The sequence below is a fragment of the Triticum dicoccoides genome, chromosome 4A (assembly GCF_002162155.2).
Source record: "Triticum dicoccoides isolate Atlit2015 ecotype Zavitan chromosome 4A, WEW_v2.0, whole genome shotgun sequence".
Classification (NCBI taxonomy): Eukaryota; Viridiplantae; Streptophyta; class Magnoliopsida; order Poales; family Poaceae; genus Triticum; species Triticum dicoccoides.
This window is the reverse complement of record NC_041386.1, coordinates 728,368,644-728,375,982: the sequence shown is the minus strand read 5'-3', so window position 1 is coordinate 728,375,982 and position 7,339 is coordinate 728,368,644. Positions and strand designations below refer to the sequence as shown.

Below are 7,339 nucleotides of genomic sequence, written 5' to 3'. Positions count from 1 at the left end.
ATCATTCGCTAACTGCTGCAGCTGCTGAGACCCCCTTTGCTGGGTAAGTGAGTCGATCTGCTCCTGCTGCCGCTGGAATTTGACTACCAATTCCGCTTGACTTGCTTCTAGGCCTTGAAGGCATTCATAGTCCCGCTTCCTCTGCTCCTCCTCCATCTTCCTCTTCTTCTCCTCCGCAATCTTCTTTCTCGCACGGGTTCTGTAGTCGGTGTTCCAGTCTGAGAACCCCTCATACCACGGAATAGCGCCCTTGCCTCGTGTTCTTCCTGGGTGTTCAGGATTTCCCAGGGCACGCGTAAGCTCGTCGTTCTCTCTGTTGGGCTGGAACACCCCCGATCGTGCCTCTTCTATTGCAACAAGTATCGCATCGTCGGCTCCCTTCAGACTTGCCCTCGTCGAAATATTGCCTGTCTTCGGGTCCAACTCCCCCCCATGCACATAGAACCAAGTCCTGACCCTGGGGGGCCAGCTCTTAGTAACCGGAGTGGCACCTGCATCCTCCGTCTCTTTCTCAGACTTATCCCACTTAGGCATTGCCGCCGCATAGCCACCTGGCCCCAGCTTATGGAACTTATCCTTTTTTCGGCATTCTTCTTGTTTATTCTCAACCGTTCCTTAGCTAATTCTGAATCCTTGAATTTCACGAAATCGTCCCAATGAGCATGTTGGTTCTCTAGTGTTCCCTCAAATACTGGAGTCTTCCTTCCTCCCTTGACGTACTTGTCCCATTCACGATTCTTGTGGTTCTTGAATGCAACCGCCATCTTCCTAAGAGCAGCGTCCTTGACTTTTTGCACATCTGCTTTTGTGAAATGATCTGGTAGGGTGAAATGTTCCATGAGAGTATCCCAAAGCAGATATTTTTGATTCTTGTCGACAAAAGTAACATCTGAACGTGCAGCAGCGTCCTCTTTGCCTTTTTGTCTTTTGTCTTTTGCTGGCTCTCTCCATTCTTGAAGGGAGATCGGGAGTTGGTCCTTCACAAGAACTCCGCACTGACGAATGAACTTGTCCGCAATCTTCTTAGGCGCTAATGGTTTGCCATTAGGTCTGACTGCCTCGATATTGTACTTTACGCCCTCCTTCATCTTTTTGATCGGGCCTCGTTTCGTCCTTTTGCCTGAAGATTTGCTCGATCTGGATGGCTGAAAGAACAAAGATCGATTCGTTAATATATCTTCAAGTCATTTAAAACATGTGATGATCACCAGATACCTGCTTATATAAATATATATACCTCACCGGTCTTTGTTGTTTCAGGATGAACATGTTCTTCGTCATCGTCATAATCGTAGTTCATGACTTCATCAATTCGGTCGTCGCGATCGAATATCATATCACCCTCTCCGGTGTTGTTTAGAAATTCAGAACCGTCATAATCTTCTTCATTCTGATCATTATTTGGCCCGCGTATCATATCGAACATGGTCTGTTCTCCCTCTCTGTCGGTATTGTCTGCCATAGCTTTTATTTAACTAATTCAAAAGAAATATAAAACAATTTAGTATTCAAATTACATCGTCTCGAATAATAGATATAATCTCGAATACTTCGTCTAGAATAATAGATATAATCTCGAATACATCGTCTCGAATAATATATAATATTGAATAGTACATCACTGGCTAGCTAATTAAAGATCGAATACTACAGAAGAATCTAGGACACTCGCGGTTCCTGCGGCGCGGGCGGTGGACACCCAAAGAGAAGGAACCCTCACAGGATCATAGCTGAAGTGAGATCCCCGAAGATACTGCCAGGTATTGGAGAACCTGCCGCCCTCTAACGCAACCATGTAGCGATGGACGTGCTCGCCCTCCTCCCTGACACGGCGACGTACCACCTCCAGCGGGGCCGGGTCCCTCCGCACCGAAACTGGCCCACGCGAACGCCACCAAACGAGATCAGGGTCGACGATGGGACCCGGGGACGGGTTCCTCATCAAGCGGCGTGCCCCTCCTGGCAGCACCTCCCAGTGCCAGCCCGGCGGAGCCCAGTCCCGGACATGGGTCGGCTGGACGTCGTCGCGGACGGGCCGACGGCGAGGATGCGGGCCGGGCATCGTCGAGAACAAATACTAGCTATATGCCCGCAAAAAGTAACAATTTTTTAATGATTGGATTTTGATAACTAAAATTTCTAACATTTCTATATAACACTAATTATGCTAATCTAAATAATCTAAATAACACTAAAATTTCTAACATTTCTAACATTTCTATATAACACTAATTTCTAACATTTCTATATAACACTAATTTCTAACTGATTAAACACTAATTATATCCATCTAATTAACATGCATTCATACATATATAATAGTGAAAAAATAATAATCTAAATAATCTAAACTAATTAAAAATACAAAATACGTCTGTGTGTGTGTACTAATTAAACACTAATTATCTAAACTAATTAAACATACAAAATAATAATCTAAATAATCTAAACTAATTAAAGACTAATTATCTAAATTAATTAAACATACTTGTGTGTGTGTACGGGCTCGGGGAGGGCTCACAGCGGGCGACGGCGAGGCGAGGCGACGGCGAGGCGATGGCGAGGCGACGGGGACGGCGAGGCGACGGCGAGGACGGCGCGACGGGGACGGGGATGGCACGACGGGGATGGGCTCGGGGCGGCGACGGAGACGAGGGCGGCGACGGGGACGGGGGCGGCGACGGGGACGGGGGCGGCGACGGAGACGAGCGGCGACGGAGACGATCGAGGGCGGCGGCGACGGAGACGGAGACGAAAACAGAGGAACGAACAGAGAGGGAAACTGAAATTTTCGTAGTTGTTGTATATATAGAAGGCACCTTTAGTACCGGTTGGAGCCACCAACCGGTACTAAAGGCCTGTTTTGGCCAGGCCAAGCGGCGGGAAGCGACCCCCTTTAGTACCGGGTGGTGGCACAAACCGGTACTAAAGGCCCCCCCTTTAGTACCGGTTTGTGCCACGACCCGGTACTAAAGAGGGTGCGCTGGCGCAGGTGCGGTGCGGCAAGTTTAGTCCCACCTCGCTAGCCGAGGGGCGACCGCACTGGTTTATAAACCCCCGTGCGGCCACTCTCTCGAGCTCCTCTCCAAAGTAGGCTTACTGGGCCTACGTGTTCTTTGCAGCCCTGTGGGCCCACTTGGCCTTTGCGGGCCTGCATCCTGGCCCAACTACAGGTTGGGTTTCTAGTCGTATGCAGGCCGCTCTGGCCTAGTAGGCGGGCTTATTTTTATTTTATTTTTGCTTTATTTATTTTTGTGTTTTTTTTTTGTGTATTTAGAGTTTCTTTGTGAACATTTTTGTTTTAGGTACAAAAAATTACAAACTTTCTGTTAGGGCTTTTTTTATTTTTTTTTGCTTTATTTATTTTTGTGTTGTTTTTTTTGTGTATTTAGAGTTTCTTTGTGAACATTTTTGTTTTAGGTACAAAAAATTAAAAACTTTCTTTTAGTGCCTGTAGTTTTCAAATTTGAATAGTTTAAATTTTGAATTATTTGAAATTAGTGTGAATCACTAGTTTGTGAATAACATAACTTTAAAAATCAGTAAAGGCATGAAAGAATTTGTTTGCACATAAAATTTCTTCGCGTTTCAAATGCCAAAACACATAACTACCCTAACTATTATAGAGATTCCCCTCTCGGTGCGAAACACAGAAGAAAGTGATGATAGCTAGTGAAGCCGATCACATCCCAGATCTTTGGGTGTGAAACTTTTTCTTCGCGTGTGTCCCTTTGCGCCGTAACCATGGAAAATCTTCATCATTTAACGGGATGCTCGGGTCAATATTCACTGTGAATGGAGCAATTTCATCAAACTTTTCATAATCTTCTGACTTGTCTGTCTTGTCATCCACTCCCACGATGTTTCTCTTCCTAGAAAGAACTATGTGCCGCTTTGGCTCATCGTACGATGCATTCGCTTCCTTATCTTTTCTTTTTCTTGGCTTGGTAGACATGTCCTTCACATAGAAGACCTGCGCCACATCATCGGCTAGGACGAATGGTTCGTCTGCATAGGCAAGATTGTTGAGATCCACTGTTGTCATTCCGTACTGCGGGTCTTCCGTTACCCCGCCTCATGTCATATTGACCCATTTGCACCGAAACAAAGGGACCTTTAAACCACGTCGATAGTCAAGTTCCCATATGTCCTGTATATAACCATAATATGTTTCCTTTCCCGTGTTGGTTGTTGCATCAAAGCGGACACCACTGTTTTGGTTGGTGCTCTTCTTATCTTGGGCGATTTTGTAAAATGTATTACCATTTATCTCGTACCCTTTGAAAGTCATTATATTCGAAGATGGTAACTGGGACAACAAGTACAGGTCATCTTCAATAGAGGTGTTATGCATGGTACGTGTCTGCAACCAGCAGGCGAAACTCCTGGTTTGTTCACGTGTAATCCAGTCATCAGACCGCTCCGGGTGTTTGGAGCGTAGCAAATTCTTGTGTTCATCCATATACGGAGCCACCAAGGCGGAATTCTGTAGAACTGTGTAGTATGCTTCAGTGAGAGTGCCCGTCCATACATATTATTTGTTCCCCTCCTAGCGTGCCTTTTCCATCCAGTCTGCCCTTATGCCGCGATTCAGGAACACCAATCGGCTTAAGGTCAGGAATAAAGTCAATACAAAACTCAATGACCTCCTCATTTTGATGGCCCTTGGAGATGCTTCCTTCTGGCCTAGCACGGTTATGAACATATTTCTTTAAGACTCCCATGAACCTCTCAAAGGGGAACATATTGTGTAGAAATACAGGACCCAAAACGTTAATCTCTTGGCACAGGTGAACTAGGACGTGTGTCATGATGTTGAAGAAGGATGGTGGGAACACCAACTCGAAACTGACAAGACATTGCACCAAATCATTCTGTAACCTTGGTATGATTTCTGGATCGATTACCTTCTGAGGGATTGCATTGAGAAATGCACATAGCTTCACAATGGCTAATCGAACGTTTTCCGGTAGAAGCCCCCACAATGCAACCGGAAGCAGTTGCGTCATAATCACGTGGCAGTCATGAGACTTTAGGTTCTGGAACTTTTTCTCTGCCATGTTTATTATTCCCTTTATATTCGACGAGAAGCCAGACGGTACCTTAATACTGAGCAGGCATTCAAAGAAGATTTCCTTCTCTTCTTTGGTAAGAGCGTAGCTTGCATGACCCTGATGTATGCCGTCTTCTTCATGCATACGTTGTTGGTCCTCCCGTGCCTCAGGTGTATCTTTTGTCTTCCCATACACGCCCAAGAAGCCAAGCAGGATCACGCAAAGATTCTTCGTCACGTGCATCACGTCGATTGCGGAGCGGACCTCTAGGTCTTTCCAATATGGCAGGTCCCAAAATATAGATTTCTTCTTCCACATGGGTGCGCGTCCGTCAGCGTCCTTCGGAACAGATTGTCCGCCAGGACCCTTTCCAAATATCACCTTCAAATCCTTGACCATATCATGTACATCAGCACCAGTACGGTGGCGAGGCTTCGTCCGGTGATCCGCCTCACCTTTGAAATGCTTGCCTTTCTTTCTTACGGGATGCCTGCTCGGAAGAAATCGACGATGTCCCAGGTACACATTCTTCTTACAACTATTCAAATATATACTGTCGGTATCATCCAAACAGTGCGTGCATCCGTGGTATCCCTTGTTTGTCTGTCCTGAAAGGTTACTGAGAGCAGGCCAATCATTGATGGTCACGAACAGCAATGCCTTTATGTCAAATTCTTCCTGTTTGTGCTCATCCCATGCACGTACACCTGTTCCATTCCACAGTTGTAAGAGTTCTTCAACTAATGGCCTTAGATACACATCAATGTCGTTGCCGGGTTGTTTAGGGCCTTGGATGAGCACTGGCATCATAATGAACTTCCGCTTCATGCACAACCAAGGAGGAAGGTTATACAAACATAGAGTCATAGGCCAGGTGCTATGGTTGCTGCTCTGCTCCCCAAAAGGATTAATGCCATCTGTGCTTAGACCAAACCATACGCTCCTTGCGTCATCTGCAAACTCCTTCCCGTACTTTCTTTCGATTTTTCTCCACTGCGACCCGTCAGCGGGTACTCTCAACTTTCCGTCTTTCTTACGGTCTTCTCTGTGCCATCGCATCGCCTTGGCATGCTCTTTGTTTTGGAACAAACGTTTCAACCGTGGTATTATAGGAGAATACCACATCACCTTGGCAGGAATCTTCTTCCTGGGGCGCTCGCCCTCTACATCACCATGCTCATCGCGGCTGATCTTATAGCGCAATGCACCACATACCAGGCAAGCGTTCAAATCCTCGTACTCACCGCGGTACAGGATGCAATCATTAGGGCATGCATGTATCTTCTGCACCTCTAACCCTAGAGGGCAGACAACCTTCTTTGCTTCGTACGTACTCTCGGGCAATTCGTTGTCCTTTGGAAGCATATCCTTTATCATTACCAGCAACTTTCCAAATCCCTTGTCAGATACACCATTCTCTGCCTTCCATTGCAGCAATTCCAGTGTGGTGCCCAGCTTTTTCTTGTCACCTACGCAATTCGGGTACAACAATTTTTTGTGATCCTCTAACATGCGCTGCAACTTCTTCTTCTCCAAATCACTTGCGCAGTTTCTCTTTGCATCGGCAATGGCCCGACCTAGATCATCAGCGGGCTCATCTGATGCCTCTTCTTCAGCTTCTTCCCGCATTGTCGGCTCAGCTTCTTCCCGCATTACCGGCTCAGCTTCTTCCCCCATTGTTGTATCATCGTATTCAGGGAACCCATGGCCAGGATAGCTGTCGTCGTCCTCTTCTTCTTCATTGTCTTCCATCATAACCCCTCTTTCTCCGTGCTTGGTCCAAACATTATAGTGGGGCATGAAACCGGACTCAAACAGGTGGACGTGAATGGTTCTTGACGTAGAGTAATTGCGACCATTCTTACAGCCAGCACATGGACAAGGCATAAAACCATCCGCCCGCTTGTTTGCCTCAGCCGCAAGCAGAAAAGTATGCACGCCCTCAACGAACTGGGGAGAGCATCGGTCATCGTACATCCATTGCCGGCTCATCTTCATTACACAACACCGAATAGACCAAATTAATACAAGTTCATACATAAATTTCATACAACACTTAAATCCAACAAACAAATAACTCTCTAGCTAAAGCATTTAAATGCAACAACAAATGCGATCAAGATCGCAACTAAGGTAACAATTGATCCAACAGCATAATGATACCAAGCCTCACTATCGATGGCATATTTTCTAATCTTTCTAATCTTCAAGCGCATTTTCTCCTTCTTGATCTTGTGATCATCGATGACATCGGCAACATGCAACTCCAATTCCATCTTCTCCCC

At 46.0% G+C, this 7,339-nt stretch overlaps 1 pseudogene; it reads right to left on the bottom strand.

Moving 5' to 3' along the window:
• Window positions 1–3,712: 3,712 nt before the first annotated feature.
• Window positions 3,713–7,046, bottom strand: LOC119290075 (annotated as a pseudogene).
• Window positions 7,047–7,339: the final 293 nt, after the last annotated feature.